The following is a 19,207-nucleotide window of genomic DNA, read 5'->3' on the forward strand; positions in this document are numbered from 1 at the left end:
ATTTCTTTCATTGACAATGGCGGATTTTGGAATAATCCTTTAGCACTGGCTCCTAATACGATTTCCACTTTCTCCTGACTTTTGAACCGCTATCATCAATCAAAACAATGAATTGGAATCTGTCAGAGGGATACAGGGTAATCCAGGCTCTATTCCCAAGCCCAAGTAGTATTCCAGCGTTCCGGTACAACAAATCTCAACCAGAAATCAACAACCGGGTCATTTTCGTCAACAGGATTCCGGCATCTTACCGCCTATACGTCGTCTGTCACACCTGCTCCAGTAAGAAATTAATTTATGATTAGCAACGCAGGAAACAGTAGAGGGAGTTGGGGCCTGGTGTTATTGGTAAGGTTTCCTTTAGGCCATGAATAATCCCGGGTTGGACGAGTACTTATATATGGACCCATGCAGTGCGAACCATTTGTGTGGGAGCAGGACTAATGGCTTCATAGCCCAGGGCTGTTTCTCTGTGTCTCAGGTGGCTGATCACGATTCAGAATATGGAGACAAGGTTTCAATAAAAGGCGAGTGGGAAATGGACAACGAATATAAAAATACTGGGGAAATTTCTGACGAAGACAATGTTAGGATGTCTAGTAGTCCTTTTGAAATAACCTTTACTGCTTAGCCAAAAAAATAACAAAAGACTTCACTTGTAGACAGCAAACGTATAGTATAATCTGCTAGAATAACTTTCACACACACACACACACGAATACTTTCCCGGTAACACGGTATTCTCAGATTATGGAAGTGTCGAAGATATTTATTTCTTCTGAATAGCAGTCTTACAATAATGGTGTAACAAATAATGTAAATATCTAAGAGGAATTCCTATATACATCTAAAAAAATATTATCTTGAATAGGTAGAATTCCTATTTATTTTTAAGAATGTTTGATAAGTTATTAGATGTTATTCTATATCGCTTAAATATAAATCGCCCATAGTCAACAGTTTTATAAGTAAGTGTATGTCTGAATGGTAAAATCGAAGCAAGACAATTCTAGTGCTAATCTTATTTAGGAGCTCCCAAAGCGTTCATAAATCATAATTCCTAAAACTACGTATTGTATTCCTTGTCGACTGGTTACTTGGTTATTGCTATAAATATCATTCAGAAAGGGGTGGGTAATATATCAGTGATGTGCTCATTTACAAACCATTATTCTAATTGCGTCTACTGAAATGTTTTTGTTGTACAATTAGAAAGTATATATCTTGGTAAATCTCTCTCTCTCTCTCTCTCTCTCTCTCTCTCTCTCTCTCTCAATGATAATAAATCTCGATTTTGTGTGCATATAATTTTCAACTGTAATATTCAGCTGTGTTGTAGATGTCTTTCGCGGATTCAAACAGAATAAAAATAAAAAAATTAAAAACTGTAGTAATGTGCTCATACCCTGGCAACAGCACAGCCCCACAACGGTGGGCGTGGTCTTGACGTGAAGTTGATCGGCGTAAGTTCCAGGTAGATGTCCGACCTTGCTTTCTTTGCGCGTACATTTGCGGCGCAATTTACGTCGCTGGCTTTACGTCCCGGTAGCCCGTGTCCTGTTTACCAGCTGTTCAAGGTCATTTCACCGCGATGATGCCCAAGATCCACATACGTGGGCATACGCCGTCGTGATTACGTGAATGTGTGACCCAGCATAAGTGTAGACAGGACTGAGTAGGGTAGCCGGTTTTCTCAATCCAAAATCTCGATTAAACACGATTCGACTTATAATTTTGTTTACTGTGTTGATTCTACGTCTGGGTATCCTGTGCACACACTCCATCTACTTAATTTGATCCACATCCTCAAGAAATATACTTGTAAGTATTGGTTTTAACATAGTTTTCCCGGTTAATATTTTGAACTGCTTTCCGTTCAGTCCCCAATAAGTATATATGATTAGCGTTTCCCATTGAATTCGATTGCCGAGTAGAGATTTAATGCTCCTGGAATTGCTGCAGGCTGAGGTCCTCGTGGCTCGTCCTCTTAAATCCAAATAAAACTAGGTATATGAAGTTTGATTACGCGCGTAATTAGCTGTGGATTGAATTAATTCAGGGTGAAAATGTATAGGTCCATCTTCAAAGCCGAGTATAGCAGGTCGAACTGTGGTGCTGCATTAGTGATTACTTTTTAGTAATTTATCATTGGTTTGTGAAGGATATCTTTTAGGTGGAAATGTATTTGACTTGTATTTTTTTGTAATAAGGCCATTCATTAAGGCATGCTTTAATAAAGCCAGTTATTGAATCGTATGTTACTTTTATAGATTGTACTAGGTTTTGCTTTCCAAACCCCCACTGTATAATAGGTAGGGGGACCCCATTGGAAAACCAGGGTTTTCAGGGCGGGACTAAAACCACAGGGGTTTTCTATATTGTTCTTATGTCTCTCTTAACACGTTTAATGCGAAAATTATACCAAAAATCAATTGTGAAGTTATTGTTATTGTTTTATATATTCATATAAATCATTCCCTTTGGACTGGCACTCAACACAGTGCTCATGGGACTGGTTGCGGTACTAGGGTGAACATTTACTGTTATCAGGTTGAACAGTTGTCAGACAGTATGTTGGCAATAGCCATTAAGACAATTTATTTTTCCCCTTTTGTTAAATGTAAATTTCCTTGGCAGGCTAGCTAGCTCTTTACGTGAGAAACCCGAACATTGACCAGACTGTATTGAATTAGTGCTAATACAGACACGGGTTTATGTGGGCATTAGACCTCCAGGCTTCAGGATGCAGCTTACTTCTGCATTTTATTTTTATCTTACAAAATGTTAAAGTGAATGAATGACTAACAGTGGTATAAAGAAAATTAAATACTAACTTACTCCTAATGGTTGCAGGCCCCTTGCTGTTCTGGATTCTTACTAATATATTCTTTACTAGCGATCACGAAATGTTTTGCATGTGTGAATAGAGTATTCTAAGAAATCTGAGGAATTCGACTTGTACCTAATGGCTTCACATATTCACGCATTGTAGACTTAGTTAATAAGCTTTGCTGCATGCTGGAATTATCCAGTTTTAACTCTTTAACAGCGCTGGGTTCATTCTATTGAGTCTAAATTAGAAAGCTGAATTGATGTTGGGGGACAAATGTATAATCAACCATTTCCTTGTATTTTGGTACACTGTAGGTTAGAATCCTGGCCACAGCAGATAAATTTACATATAATTAAAGTGAATTAGATATTCATTGGAATCTGTAGCTTAATAATTTGAGTATAAAAAAAAGTCAAGAGTGAATAATCACTATTTTGAGCCACAGAGGAAGAAAAGGTTACACTGGATTTTTTAAGGCTCTGATTCTCCCTTGTCACTGAACACTCTTGACTGCAAAAGTTTGTTTTGGTTGTATATTTACGTATATTCATGGAAGTCGGCGCATTCACCTGGAAATTATACTACAGGAGGAGATAACAGGGGCATTTTTAGAAAGCTCCCACATCTGACTTTCACGGTTTCTTAAGCTTAGCCTCTATGAGATTTCTGGGTCCAAGGTGGTTTTTCGTCAGAAATTGTTTCAAGTGTCTCTTTTGGATGATTACTGCAGATTTCAAAGTATTTAAGCCTAATAATTTCTTACGTTTATTTACCATTGATGACTTAAGCCTAATAATTTATCATGTTTACCTACCATTGATAACGTAGGCCTAATATAATTTTTTGCCTTAGATACCATTCATGACTCTGACCTACTAATATGTTACGTTTAGTCATCATTGATGACAGCTAGGCTTATTAATTTAAGTTTAGCTACCATTGATGATTTAGTCCTAATAATCTTTTATGTTGACATACCATTGATGACTTAGTCTATTGATTTGCTACGTTTAGCTGCCATTGATGACTTAAGACTAATTCTTTACGTTTAGCTACCATTGATATATTAGGCCTAATAATTTGTAGTGTTGACTTACCATTGATGATTAGACCTACTAATTTGCTACATTTGGCTTCAATTATTGACTTAAGCCTAATAATTAGTTACATTTGGCTTCCATTGTTGACTTAAGCCTAATAATTTGCTACATTTGGCTTCCATTATTGACTTAGGCCTAATAATTTGCTGCATTTGACTTCTATTTTTGACTTAAGCTTAATAATTAGTTACATTTGGCTTCCATTGTTGACTTAAGCCTAATAATTTGCTACATTTGGCTTCCATTGTTGACTTAGGTCTAATAATTTGCTACATTTGGCTTCCATTGTTGACTTAGGCCTAATAATTTGCTACATTTGGCTTCCATTGTTGACTTAAGCCTAATAATTTACTACATTTGGCCTCTATTGTTGACTGAAGCCTAATAATTTGCTACATTTGACTTCCATTGTTAACTTAAGCTTAATAATTAGTTACATTTGGCTTCCATTGTTGACTTAAGCCTAATAATTAGTTACATTTGGCTTCCATTGTTGACTTAGGCCTAATAATTTGCTACATTTGGCTTCCATTGTTGACTTAAGCCTAATAATTAGTTACATTTGGCTTCCATTGTTGACTTAGGCCTAATAATTTGCTACATTTGGCTTCCATTGTTGACTTAAGCCTAATAATTTGCTACATTTGGCTTCCATTGTTGACTTAGGCCTAATAATTTGATAAATTTGGCTTCCATTGTTGACTTAGGCCTAATAATTTGCTACATTTGGCTTCCATTGTTGACTTAAGCCTAATAATTTACTACATTTGGCCTCTATTGTTGACTTAAGCCTAATAATTTGCTACATTTAGCTTCCATTGTTGACTTAGACCTAATAAGTTGCTAAATTTGGCTTCTATTGTCGACTTAGACCTAATAATTTGCTACATTTAGCTTCCACTGTTGATTTAGGCCTAAATAATTTGTTTAGCTACCGTTGTTGAATTAGGCCTAATAATTTATTACGTTTAGCTGCAATTGATGATGTAGGACTAATAATTTGTCTTGTTTACCTACCATTGATGACTTGTCCAATAATTTGTTGCTTTTACCTGCCATTGATGACTTTGGCCCACTAATATGTTATGTTTAGCTACCATTAATGACTTATGCCTAATAATTTGTTACATTTAACTACCATTGATAACGTTGGCCTACAAATTTGTTACGTTTAGCTACCACTGATGACTGCAATTGATGATGTAGGCCTAATAATTTGTCTTGTTTACCTACCATTGATGACTTGTCTAATAATTTGTTGCTTTTACCTGCCGTTGATGACTTTGGCCCACTAATGTTATGTTTAGCTACCATTAATGACTTATGCCTAATAATTTGTTACATTTAACTGCCATTGATAACATAGGCCTACAAATTTGTTACGTTTAGCTACCACTGATGACTTAGGTCTAATAATTTGTTACATTTAACTGCCATTGATAACATAGGCCTACAAATTTGTTACGTTTAGCTACCATTAATGATTTAAGCCTAATAATTTGCCACATTTAGCTATCACTGACAATTTATGCCTAATAACTTGTTACGTTTAGCTACCATTGATGACTTAGGCCTAATGATTTAACTACCATTGATGACTTAGGACTAATAATTTGTTAATGTTTAGCTACTATTGATGACTTAGGCCTAATAATTTGTTTAGCTATCATTGATGACTTAGGCCCAATAATTTATTTAGCTACCATTGATGACTTAGGCCTACAAATTTATTATGTTTAGCTACCATTGATGACTTAGGCCTAATAATTTGTTACGTTTAGCTACCATTTATGTCTTAGGCCTAATAATTTGTTTAGCTACCTTGGATGACGTAGGCCTATAATTTGTTAAGCTACCATTGATGACTTAAGCCCTGTGCTTTTTGGTAAATAGTAACAGCAGAATTCAGATATTGTTTTTGAGGGTTTCCAGGTTGGTGCAAGCAGAATGAATTGCTCATGTGACTGGGGATTTTATCCACTGTAACAAACACTGGACTGCTCCAATTTCATCATATATAAATACACGTTTGACATCAAAACTTTCATAAAATTGGAAATGGTAATATTTTAGTTTCAACCATTATGGGAAATCTATTATATTGATATTTTTCCCGAGTAAAGCACGTGATAACAAAACACTTCTTCTCAATACATTATTGTCGCTAATGCATACTTACAGAGAAAAAAAAAGATTAAGTTTTTACCTTGAATTTTTCCTAAGTCGGGAGAGGTGTTTCCTCTACGGTAATGTTTACTTTTAATGAGCCCTCTAACTTACTTTCTTACGCAAACAAAAGCAGTTCCAGTTACTCATTATTGGCTGAGAGGTGTGACATCGTTATGAGTCATGGGTTTCATAACCAATTACGAATGACTTGAGTCGAAAACTAAGTTTCACTAGCATTTCAGCGGAGTAATACAGTTACCTGTCTAGTGTCCACTGGTATCCTTGTTTGACTGAATACTCGAATAATGAAGCAAAAAACGGCATTTTGTCTTCCTGTACCTATGGCAGAGGAGTGGCTGGCCCTTCTGGCATTAATTTTGACAGACCTTCGATTTTCCTACCGATTGTTTCCAGTGCAATGTGGTCGTCGGGTACCTGGCCCACTTCCTACTTTAAGTTGCATGTCAGGGAACCTGCAACGGCTTCACGTTTTTTCCCTCAAAGCACCAGCACATTTTTATCAACCAACAGTTTAAGGTAAGCTTCATAATTTATAGAGTATATTATAATGGTGGTAGTATAACGATGTATACAGCAGTACCATCACTTTGGATTTGGTTTGATGGATGTTAGGTAGTGGCCTTAAGGGGGGGTCGCAGGGGGGCGGAGCCCCCCCGCTAGGCCTAGGTAGGGGTACAGGGCCTAGGTAAGGTTAGGTGGTTGTATTAGGTTCGGTAGTGCCCCGAAAATCACTGTGGCCTTAAGGGGGGTCGCGGGGGAGGGGGGCGGAGCCCCCCCGCTAGGCCTAGGTAGGGGTACAGGGCCCTAGGTAAGGTTAGGTGGTTTGTATTAGGTTCGGTAGTGCCCCGAAAATCTCTGTGGCCTTAAGGGGGGTCGCAGGGGGGCGGAGCCCCCCCGCTAGGCCTAGGTAGGGGTGCAGGTGGGGCCCCTAGGTAGGTTATGGGGTTTGTTAGGTTCTCTGGTGCCCTGAAAATTACTGTGGCTTTAAGGGGGGGTCGCTGGGGGGCCCTACCCCCCTCCCCCCGGTAGGCCTAGTTAGGGGTATGGGGGAGGGGTGCTGGAACATTAATTATTCATTTATTGCAAATATCATTCAATGCCCCAAACACCTCCCCCCCCATTCCCCCACCCAAAACCCCGGTTCCCAAAGGGTGTCCCCCATAATTGGTGGGATGAACTCGGGTATACATAGTAAATATCTAAATCGGTTGGTTTGCAGTCAAAATAAACGTTAAATTCATTGAAAACCACACTATTTCTGATGCAACAAATATATTTTTATTGCATTTTTCCAAATTTGGCTGAAACTAAAAATTTACCTTGGAAATTCATCAAAATCACAGATACGAAAGGTACAGGATTCTATACGGTTCACCAAATTATGTTTTGCTGAATATAAATTGTGGCCAAAACAACTCTTATCTTTTGTGTTCAACCGATTTTGTTCTCGTCTAAGTATTCGGGCTGAAAATTCTTAATTCCCAACTTAAATGGAATATACAAGCAATTTGTACGTTTTGGCATGGCCTTAATAATGTGTATTTTGTTGATCATGCATTACTTTTTTAAGGCTGGTAGCTGAACACTTGTCTTCAGTTAAATAGATGGAACTTGAAGCTATGTAATTTTTGTAACTGGAAACTCACGAAAACCACCGCAGACTTTTGAAATACCAGAAACATCTGGAAAACACCAAACCTAAGCATTTTTTTTTTTTTTTTTTTACACGATACTAAATCTGTTTATATATTCTTAACGTCATATATAATGTAATTAATGTGCTTTCACCAGATGTCATCCCTAAAAGGGTGTTAAACTAACATATAAACTTCCTCTCTTCGAAAGCACCTGAATTAAGTTGAACATAAAAACGGCTAAAACTGCCACAAACAAATTTGAGTTTCCAGGCCTAAGCTTAAGCTGAAGTAACTGTGTATAGATTAAGAATGGGTGTACATCCTATTTGAGAATAAAACTGTTATATATCTATTTTCCAAAGTCCATCGTTGAATAATGGCTTTAATATTTATTTCAGGGTTGTGTACCGTCACCTTAAGCAGGATTGCTACACTGAGTAAAGTCCTAAGGATGTTTTGGTACCATCTCGACAGTCTCAAGTTGCCAAGAAGAATGAAAACTACGCTTATCGGAGAGTAATGTTATTTCAATTTGATTTATACTACTATAATTTTCCTGTTGGTACTTAAATGTATTAACGTTTACATCTTAGTGTACAGAGGTTATCTAAAATGAACATAAGTAAATATTGACATTGGTATATCTATAGCCATGTCCAACAAGAATGAAATGTTAATTTTCGTCCGCAGGTAATCTAATTACGTTTGAAACTACTGTGCATTTCAGGGCCGTGTCTAATCGATTTTCGTCGATAAAATCTTACCAAAGTATCTGGTATGGATCGTATTTTGGAAATAGCTATATGAAACCACGGCCTAATTGCCAAAAATATGCAGTAATGTCTGTGGATAATTATGGAACTTATCAGAGTAAATCAATGAAATATAAGAGGAAACTTAGCTAAATTTAGTAGGCACCCAGAGACAGGCTAGAAGTGACGTGAACTATGACATCAGTAGTAGTACCAGGGTTCCAAGTAATGTGAGTCACAAATATTGAACATTTTTAAATAAGTATTAAAGGAAAGGCTAGGTAAATCACTGTTGAGAATAACGATAATATTTTGATTTCCATTAGTGATACCACGGTAATGAATAAGAATTTAGTATATATACATATGACAATATTATAGTAAGGGGATTTGGTAAATATACATATGGCAATGTCACTATTTTCATTTTACAGTTTTATTGAATATAGGAATACATAGCAGTTATAACACTATTTCTATTTACCTAATGACTATCAGCTATAGAAGACTTTTGTAATTGGTGAAATACAATCCTAGAGGTGGTTGGTACGATATTTTGCCCTATTGTACCTGGTAACCTTACATAATAGTAAACATCGCCGACAATAAGGCGAACGCAGCCGATCGCATGGTCAAAGCCAGGGTATACGTGACTGCTGCTTTACCTATGACAAGCCTAACAAATTGTCCTCATGACTTCAAGACTGCTTTCGTGTTGCGTGTTTTTATTTATTTTTTTTTTTTGGCAGTATGCAACAAATAAAGAATCCTATGGGTCATATGCTAATTATGAACGGGTAAGTGGTTAATAAGGGGAAACACAAACACCAGACGATTTTGACTAGAGGACAAAGGTGACCTTTATTGGGATTATACTAGAATGACGAGTATGAAAAAGTTATATACAAATATTTTGTTTATATCAAGGTATTACTAACTTTCCAGACCAAGAATAAACAATTGCCGAATTTGCTTGACTAATAAACTATCTCACTGATTAGCTGCAACGACCATTTTTAACAACTTGTCTACTCTACTGACCTAACACACACACACACACACACACACACACACACACATATATATATATATATATATATATATATATATATATATATATATATATATAATATATACTATAAATTTCTTTTATGCATTATATGTATATGCATTTATGTATGTACCATATCTCTCTATATGTGTATGTATACGGCATATGTATTTATATATGTTCTTTCACCCTCTTCCCTGATGTCGAAGTATGAATAATAACACTTAAGATGATGATTATAATATCAACAAGAATGATAATAACAGTAATGAATATTAATGTAATTATTATCATTATGGTTAATAATATCATTATCAACACTTTGTGGCCGTGTGCATAGGAAAAACAAAGTATGTAAAATAATGCATTTTTATCCATTGGCTAAACACTGGTCTTTATCCACATAGATCCTAAAACCGTTTGGCAAATTTCGCGAGCATCGGAACGATGCTTCACATATCCTTGAAACTGCAGGGTAACAATGGTTTTCACAGGGACTGCTCGAGACTTGGTGCGTATTTCAAATCAACAGAAACGTGGATTGCGCCGTGGAACTGTATTACAAAATTAATATTCTCATTTAATGCCCATTCCTTAATTGTACTCTACTTGGGAGTTTGAATGTGTGAAACAATAAAAGAATTCCATATACTACTGTCACTACTATTACCAACATCTGAGTCTTCATTCATAAAGTATATGGGCGGGGTGTCTAGTAACGTACGTCACTACAGTATCAATGTAGTCCAGTCAAAATATGACCTGAACCCGCCATCACCCCCCAAAAATTGCAAGAAACTGTTTTATTGTATTAATTTGTTGTTTTGTGTGTAAATAACCATATAGCAAAAGTTTACCAAAATTGGGTTATCGAAAATGGGTAAAAATGGCGTCGTGGTTGATGGCCGCCTCTGCCACTAGAAACACCCAATATTCCGGCAAGGAAGGCAGTTAGCTCTTCCGTACTTTGATAAGTGGTAATTTCAGTGAACAAGTGATTTTACAAATGTATAAATAACGTTTACCCCATTATTCAAGGCTTATAAGAAGTTTATAGGTGCAGTCATAATGTTATGTCATCCTGCAATGAGGTAAAATTTGTAGGTACACGCACTCATTTAGTTTTTCTTTCATTCAGCCACTCCAGCTTTGAGATGTTACTAACATTAATTTCTGTTTTTATATCAGAACATGAGAAAATGGCTAGTCGAGGAAATTGTCCTTTATGTGGCTGTGAGATAGATGATGTGACTGTGGTGATTGGTGAAAAGGCCACCATTGACAGAGACGACAGTATTGTGGTCGCTGCTAGTACCCAAGTGCATAAAAGATGTAGAGTGAGCTATATTAACCAGAAGCAAATAGAATTGTTCAAGAAAGCCAAGCTACAGCCACCTCAACCTCAAAAGAGTGCGTTTCTGTTGGACCTTTTAACAGCAAATCACACTGTTTGTTCTGTGGCAGAGGTAATAAAATCGCCCTGTAGTCCCGATTTTCATGAATTCAGCTGTCAAAACAGATTCATTTGTGGAGACAATCCTCCCACATTGTGAGGATCGTAATGGCGAATGGGCACTCAATGTTCGTGGTAGAATTGAGTATTTCGGAAAGGATCTTCATGCTGCTGAGTGTGTACCATCGGTCATATGACATCAATTTTCTCACAAAACGGGCCATTCCTTTGCAGTATATAGATGGTCCACTTGAAAAGAAGCCACGGAATGTTGGAAGACCAAAGGACTCTGACAAAGAGCAAGCCTTCGTCAGAATGTGTTCGTTCTTAGAAGAAAATGATGAGGAACAACTGACAGTGGATGATCTTGCTAAGAAAATGGCAGAACATCTGGTTCAGCCAGATTCTGTGGCCTATGGTAACCAGTACCTAAAATCAAAACTGGTAAAGCATTTGGGGGAATCTATATTCATTGCTGAGCAAGAGGGGATACATGATTCTGTAACATTTCGTGAGAAAACCAATAGTATTCTGAGAGACTTTTAGCCTGCCAAAAAATGATGAGGCTCAGAAAAGAGCCATCATACAGATTGCGGCTAAACTGATTAAGAACGACATTAAGTCAATGATCACACCTTCACTCGACCAATATCCTGATATTTCGTTCCTAGAACTACAATCTGCGATAGAATACATTTCATCAAGCTTGCAATGCTTGCTCCAACATTTATTTGCTGGCAAAGACACTTGCAGAAAGGTGGCGAATATTGTGTGCCCTAAGGCTTTGATAGTACCACTGATGGAAGGACCTACACCTCCATTGCCAACGACTTCGCAGCATTCACAGTGAAACACAATGGTAAGGCTACGATAGTCTTTGATGGTTACAGTGGTGGTCCAGGTACAAAGGACAGTACACATCAGCGACGAAGACAAAATTGTGACGGTCATAAGGTGAATATCACTGAAACAAAATTCACTGGAAAGATGGAGGATTTCCTTTCTAATAACGAGAACAAACACACACTGAACCATATGATTGTCAATTGCATAAAAATCAGAGGATGTCAGGTGATACATGCTATGGGAGATGCTGACTTGGACATTGTGAGGAAAGCAGTGTCAATGTCATCTGAAAAAATCTACTATGCTCATAGGTGAGGCCACAGATTTGTTAGTGCTTCTGCTTCATTACGCATCTCCCAGTGATGGTAAAAAGATCTGCTTCAGGTTAGATAAAGGGAGTCCTACTGTAGTGTATGACATAAAGGTCATAAAGCAAGTTCTTGGTAACGAGATCTGTCAAAGTTTGCCTTTTCTGCATGCATTCACAGGATGCGACAGTATTTCCAGGATATTTGGAATTGAAAGCAGTCTGCTCTGCAAAAGATGATTAAAGGTGATCCAATCCTGCAAAGATGTGCAAATATCTTTATTACACCTGGACAAGACATGGATATTATTGTAGACTCTGGGTGTGCACTCATGGTGTCTGTTCAATGGGAAACCTGAGGACAACCTATCTGCTGTCAGATATAACCGTCTTCGCAAAAAAGGGAGTGCGCAAAAAGCTTTGTGATACCTGAACGACTGCCTCCAACATCTTCGGCTACAAAGTATCATTCTCTGAGAAGTTATCTCCAGGTCATGCAATGGATGGGCAAGGGTGATGATATGGACGTCACTAAATGGGGGTGGAGCCTACAAACCAACAAAGTAGCAACAGTGATGACTGACACTGCACCTACACCAGAAACACTCCTGGAAAATTATTTGTTGTAGCTGTTCTGGTGTTTGTAACACACGCCATTGTACTTGTCGAAAGCATGGGCTAGAGTACTGTTCTCATGCAAGTGGTCAATGCCAAAATGGCCATTGTTACATTATGCATAATAATTCAGTATCAGATGATGCAGGGTAAATGTGAAATATGGTGATAGGAAGCATTAGTCGCCATATTTGTATGACGTCATTTTGACCCATATCCGGTACCCCAATTTTGGTGAACTTTTGTTGCATTAATGTCCACACATAAAAGAATAAATCAACACCATAAAACAAGTTCTTGAAATTTTTTTAGGGTTGTTGCCTACTTTGACTAGACTAATGAGTGGGAGGGTCTTTAGTAATGACGTTATACTAGCCTCTATGTACAAGCCTGCTAGATTTAGCTAAGTTTCCCTTTAAATTTTTTTTATTTACTCTGATAAGTGTCTTAATTATGAAAATTAGACATCACTGCATATTTTTGCCAATTAGGCTGTGGTTTCAAATAGCTATTTCCAAAATACGATCCATATGCGATGTTTTGGCAAAATTTGATCGACGAAGATCAATTAGACACGACCCATAAATGCACAGTAGTGGGGCGAATTCACTATGAACCAGGTTGACTATAGATTTTGGGTAACAAGGCGTACTCTCACTTACTGGTACTAGACGTTCATATGCATTCGTGATCTACTCTTAAAGTATTTCTCAGTTACCTGGGCTTCTGTTTTGCCGCATGTGGTGCTATCGGTGGTGGTCCTTTGCAGAACAAGGCAATGCTGATTCTTGATTTTTATAAATGGGCTTATTTGTTAAGTCCTCTGTGGGGAACTTCAAGATGAGCCTAGTTAGATATCAGAGAGTCCTCTGATAGGTTTCAGTATGACCTTTGAGTGAATTTAGCAAGTTCACCATCCTGTTTTATACGTTCACTTTTAATGACAAATGGAGATGCAGGTTTCTTGGTAACCATCGTCAGTACCTCAGTCAGACTTAGTTGGAACGTTGTAAGATATCCTAGCGGACATAACTTGTCATTTTATCAACAGCATCTCCATTCATAATGGAAACAGTCCAACTGTTTGAATGGGACTAATGGTTGGGTCTCTTTGCCTGATATTTCTTGGGTTGGGTCACTTTGCCAGCTGTTTCTGGACACCTTACAACCAAGGCTAATAACATTCATTTTCCAATGTCACGTTTCATTAGGATTTTCATACGTAATTAGTAGTGTCAGCCCAGTGGTTCCTACTTTGACAGTTGGCCGTAGGCATGGTATACTAAAATCTCTTCCCACAGAGGATGTCATGCTGGAATATACTATTCTCCTTCCATTTCAATATACGAGTATTTCTATTTAATTTTTGCTTTTTTGATAAGCGGGATCTCCTCTTTATGCATTTCCCTTTACCACCTCTTACTTCATACCTAATGTACAAGTTAATATTCTTTGGAAGCTTAATTTAAAGTCTATGGTCCCTGTGGTGGGCTTGTTCCATATGAATAGGATTTGGAACCCGTGTTGAAGTAGGGATCTCTCATTACAAAGGCATAAAAGCAAAGTCAGTTCATAGCAACTGCAAGCACAAGAGATAGTTAACTTGAAATTTACTTATCTGCAATTTATACATGGTGGTTACCTTATTACTATCACAAGGGTTTTGCTTATTTATTAAAGCATGTCATTCTTAGGTGGTAATTCTCTCTCTCTCTCTCTCTCTCCTCTCTCTCTCTCTCTCTCTCTCGCTCTCTCTCTCCTCGCGATCTATCGCGGACTTTTTCAGATTGGGGGAAACCTCCAGTGTATTGTATATAATCATTTTCCTTGCTAAAATGTAAACTTTTATTGTTATTGTTCTTTTTTCTCTCTTTGTTCCTTGTTCTCTCTCTCTCTCTCTCTCAGGAGTTGTAATTTACTGAATGAGGTCCTATATATTTAAGAAAACTGATTTTGGCAGGTTTTCCTCATTTACAGAATCTTTACCATTTTCATTTATTAATTCTAAAATTTTGTGGGCTTAGATATTAGGTATTGGCTAGTTTAGTTATTTATTTACTGTTAATTTTTATTTTTTATTTACTACTAATTTTTATTTTTTATGTTTATTCTTTGGAGAACTTCAGGTATTTTCAAACTCCAAAATTTTGTGGACTTATGTATTAGGTATTGACTAATTTAGTTTCTTATTTACTAATGATTTTTATCTTATATGCTTAGTCTTTGGAGTTCTTCAGTTATTTTCAAACTCCAAAATTTTGTGGATTTATGTGTTAGGTATTGGCTAAGTTAGTTACTTATTTATTGGTGATTTTTATTTTGTATTTTGATTCTTTGGAGAACTTCAGGTATTTTCGCTTTTTTCAGCTCTGTGTTACATGTAATGCTATGGTATTTTGTTTCATGTTTCACTGAGCCTCCCTTCCACAACTAACATTTGCTTTCTACTAATGAAAGGTGCAGCTGTAAGTTGTCGTGTATCCTTGTTTTCAAGGTGGTGGTGGTTGTTGTTGTTGTTGTGTGTGTGTACGTGTGTGTGTACACATTGCCATCCCTATGAGAGTTAGGTATCAGAACTCCGTCGTTTTGTTTATATTTTCCCAACAAAATCTGATGCAGTCATAATACAATACTTTTTAAAATTCCCGTTTCCTATATTATATTTAGATAAATGATACATGATCGTCATAGACCATTTATTACGAAATATATGATTACTTTTGTTTAAGCGTTTTCCACGTAAATGTTAAATACTATTATGAAAAGGTCACTTTTTGACCTTTCAAGAATAATCTCATTCCAAGCACTGGCTTATTCAAGATGTAATTGTACCTTCATGCTTAACGTTCAGGTATTCAGAATCCATTGCAACATTTATACTATTTGCAGTAAACGCTTTTGGAGTTTTTGTTGCTCTGAGCTTATGTTGCAAGCTTTTTTTTATTATTTTATTTGGCGCTCTCAGCATTTTCTGATCTCAAACTTTTCTCATTATGAACCAAATACTTGTTGTTCTTGCTACCTACAAATCATTCTTTAAGCTGCGTCCACACGGTCGAACAGTATACGATAGACAACATTGTTACCATATCACAGGCGAAGCAGGATGACGTCATAAGCGTTGACACGATGGAAGTAGATCTGGCAATAACCAGTGGTACCAGATGAGGTTGTAAACCACTGCTTTTTACTCGGCTCTCAAGGCAAAGACCGGCAGACAATTGTTAATTGGTAACAATGTATGTCCGTCGGACACTGTTCGAACGTGTGGACGCACCTTTAGTTTCCATTATTTTACTCTCTCCGTGCAACAAAATAGTTTTTTATATATATTTCTTATAAGTTAGGGCAGGCTACTTAATTGTAAATCAGATTTATATGACACTGGCAAAAAAAAAAAAAAAAAAAAAAACTTTGGGTGGTTGATAGAAAATGGAATCTGAAGCTTATTTGAGAAATGGTTGATAGAAAATGGAATCTGAAACTTATTAGAGAAACGATTGTTGGAAGTTGATTCAGCAGCCTCCAGTCAATCAAAAAGGCTTAAGCCTCCTTTATAATAGGCATCATTGCATTCTTACAGATTGATTATCACGATCTGTCACACGTTCCAGCCAAATGAGGAAAAACTCCATACTTAGAGGTTTGAATTTAAGATCGTCTCTAGTTGGTGACCCCAAAGGGTCTTCGGGGTCGTTATCTGTCACTGTCAGGTCGTGCCATACCCCAGAGAAATGGATACCAGGAAAAATTATTAGAAGTAATTCACAGTATAATGTGACCGTTGTAAACATTATAAAATTTGTACAGCTGCAACCACAAAGTTAATCATATAGGTGTAGGGCAATAATTAAAGATGGTTTTACTCTGTATCTTTATTGGTAAGCCAACACTCGAGCCAGAGATGAGAACAAAGCATAGGCATGTGAATATACAACGGACGTAATACAAAAATCATATGAGCATCTCTGCATACAATAAGGAATCATATCCTATCACATGAGGCAGAACAAATGGAATCATAGGCTGATAGGTATTTCAAATAGATTTCAGATACTATTATGTGAAGAGCACAGGAATACTTTAAGAGTTATTCATGTTTCACGATACAGCACTTCATCCTCTAAGGAGTTACACAAGATCTAATGTCCTTTCCTAAGACTTACAACAATTTTTTCGCCTTCTTTTATGCATTACTTATCACTTAACAAGAATTCCACTTAAGTACAGAATATGCTTTTCGAGTGAGTGACGCATCGCCTTTGATCTGTCGTCCTTCAAAAGCAAACTTACCTGTGAGGTGAAAAGTCTCTAGAGTTACTAACCAGAAAAAACAAAACTTAGTAACTGCAGCTAAATTAAGTACCAACCTCTTATATGACTGACAACTTCTACCTCGAAGTATTTAATTGTGAATACGACATTCATCTCCAAATTAGTTCTACTCGTGGCTGCGGAATCTCATCTTTTGTACCCTTGGTCACAAAAGCAGTGCCGTCATTTAAATGAAGGTTGGGTGAGTTCTGAGAAGTCTTAACTACTATTTTTTTCTGTCTGTAAATGACAAACATGATAGCCTTTTAACTCTTGTAAACGTTGAGAAAACAGTCGCTATTCATTAGGTTACTGGATTAGCAACAGGGATAGAAGACTTTGATGCATTTATTAGCCTACACAGACGTTAGTGGCGTCGCTATAAGGGGGCCCAGGGACCCCAGTCAGATGCTTGGGTACCCCCTACCACCGGCCCCCAGAGTTGAAATTCCCTTTGTAGCTAAACTTTAATCTTATGGTGGTCAAAATAGATTTTCTCGCCGTAGCGGTATTTTTTTTTTTTCACAATAATTGACATGTGCTGCTGATGATTATAGCGGTCCTTATTTATTTTTTACTGACACGTGCTGTTGTTGACTATAGTGATCGGATTTGATCCATTCTAATGGTATTAATAATCTGCATTTGATCCACTTAATTGCCATTAGAATGTTTTAGCTGAGAAAATATTTGAAACAGAAATGAAAGTATTATAGTTAATAGATTTTCAACACAAATGACATATTTGTTCATGGTAGTTTGATCCAATTTAAATCTTATGTATGAAGTTTGTTTGTTTGTATGGAGTTTTTACGTTGCATGGAACCAGTGGTTATTCAGCAACGGGACCAACGGCTTAACGTGACTTCCGAACCACGTCGAGAGTGAACTTCTATCACCAGAAATACACATCTCTCACTCCTCAATGGAATGCCCGGGAATCGAGCTCGCGGCCACCGAAGTGGAAGGCCAAGACCATACCGATCAAGCCACGGAGGCGTTTAATTTCTAGATAGAGGATATGAAGACGAGGGAATGGGATAGGTTGAAATTGTGTATATATATTTGTGGGCCTATATAACCATTTTATGTTATTGATGATATGCACTACTATGATATATATATATATATATATATCATATATATATATATATATTATAATATATATATATATATATATATTCAATATATATATATATATATAATGGATATATATATATATTACATATATATATATATATATAATATATAGTATATATATATATAATATATATATTACATAGATACATATAATATATGGAGGATTATACTATTTAGTTGAAAATTAAAACTTTATAATAGTAATTAGGCCAGTGTTGACAAAAATGTTGAGGAAATATACATTAAAGCATTTGATACATTTCCATACAGTAAGAGTTGAAAATTAATTGACCTCGCAAAACAAGCATATTTTATAAAAAAAAAAAAAAAAATTTTGTTTTCCAAAACCATCTCTTCAGGAAAGAGATCCAGTTTAGGCGAGACCTAGAAAAACCAGTATAACTTATTATATTTGCGTTAAGAAACTTAGTTGTCTGGGAGGATCATCTTCAGGAACGAGATCCAGTTAGGCGAGACCTAGAAAAACTCGTGTATTTTATTACATTGCGATTAAAACCCATAGTTTTCTAAGATAATCGTTTTCAGGAACGAGATCCAGCTTAGGTGAGACCTAGAAAAACTAGTATATTTCATTACGTTGCGTTAAAAAATCCTTATTTTTCTAAGTGAATCTATTTAGGACGAGATCCAGTTTAGATGATGCCAAGAAAAACTAGTGCATTTTATTATATTTGCGTTAAAAACACTTAGTTTTCTAAGAGAAAAATGTTCAGAAACGAGATCCAGCTTAAAAGAATTATCTTCAGGAATGAGATCCAGGTTAGACGAGACCTAGAAAAACTAGTATATTTGATTACATTGCGTTAAAAAAAACCTTAAGTTTTCTAAGAAACATCTATAAGAATGAGTTCAAGTTTACTAGTAGGTGAACCCTCACAAAACACTAAAGTATATTTTATCATCTTTGCGTTTCGTTCCAACCTCAGCCATCTTTATAATAAAAGAAAA

General features: G+C 36.6%; 1 long non-coding RNA gene across 1 annotated transcript in view; it reads left to right on the forward strand.

The window, feature by feature from the left end:
* Positions 1–1,662: 1,662 nt before the first annotated feature.
* LOC135202070 (uncharacterized) overlaps positions 1,663–19,207 on the forward strand; it is a 74,001-nt gene continuing 56,456 nt past the window's right edge. Inside the window, exons 1-2 of the long non-coding RNA XR_010311673.1 lie at positions 1,663–1,821; positions 8,159–8,276. This is a non-coding gene — a long non-coding RNA (uncharacterized LOC135202070). The remainder of the gene's footprint in view (positions 1,822–8,158; positions 8,277–19,207) is intronic.

Source organism: Macrobrachium nipponense, chromosome 30 (assembly GCF_015104395.2).
Source record: "Macrobrachium nipponense isolate FS-2020 chromosome 30, ASM1510439v2, whole genome shotgun sequence".
Taxonomy (NCBI): domain Eukaryota; kingdom Metazoa; phylum Arthropoda; class Malacostraca; order Decapoda; family Palaemonidae; genus Macrobrachium; species Macrobrachium nipponense.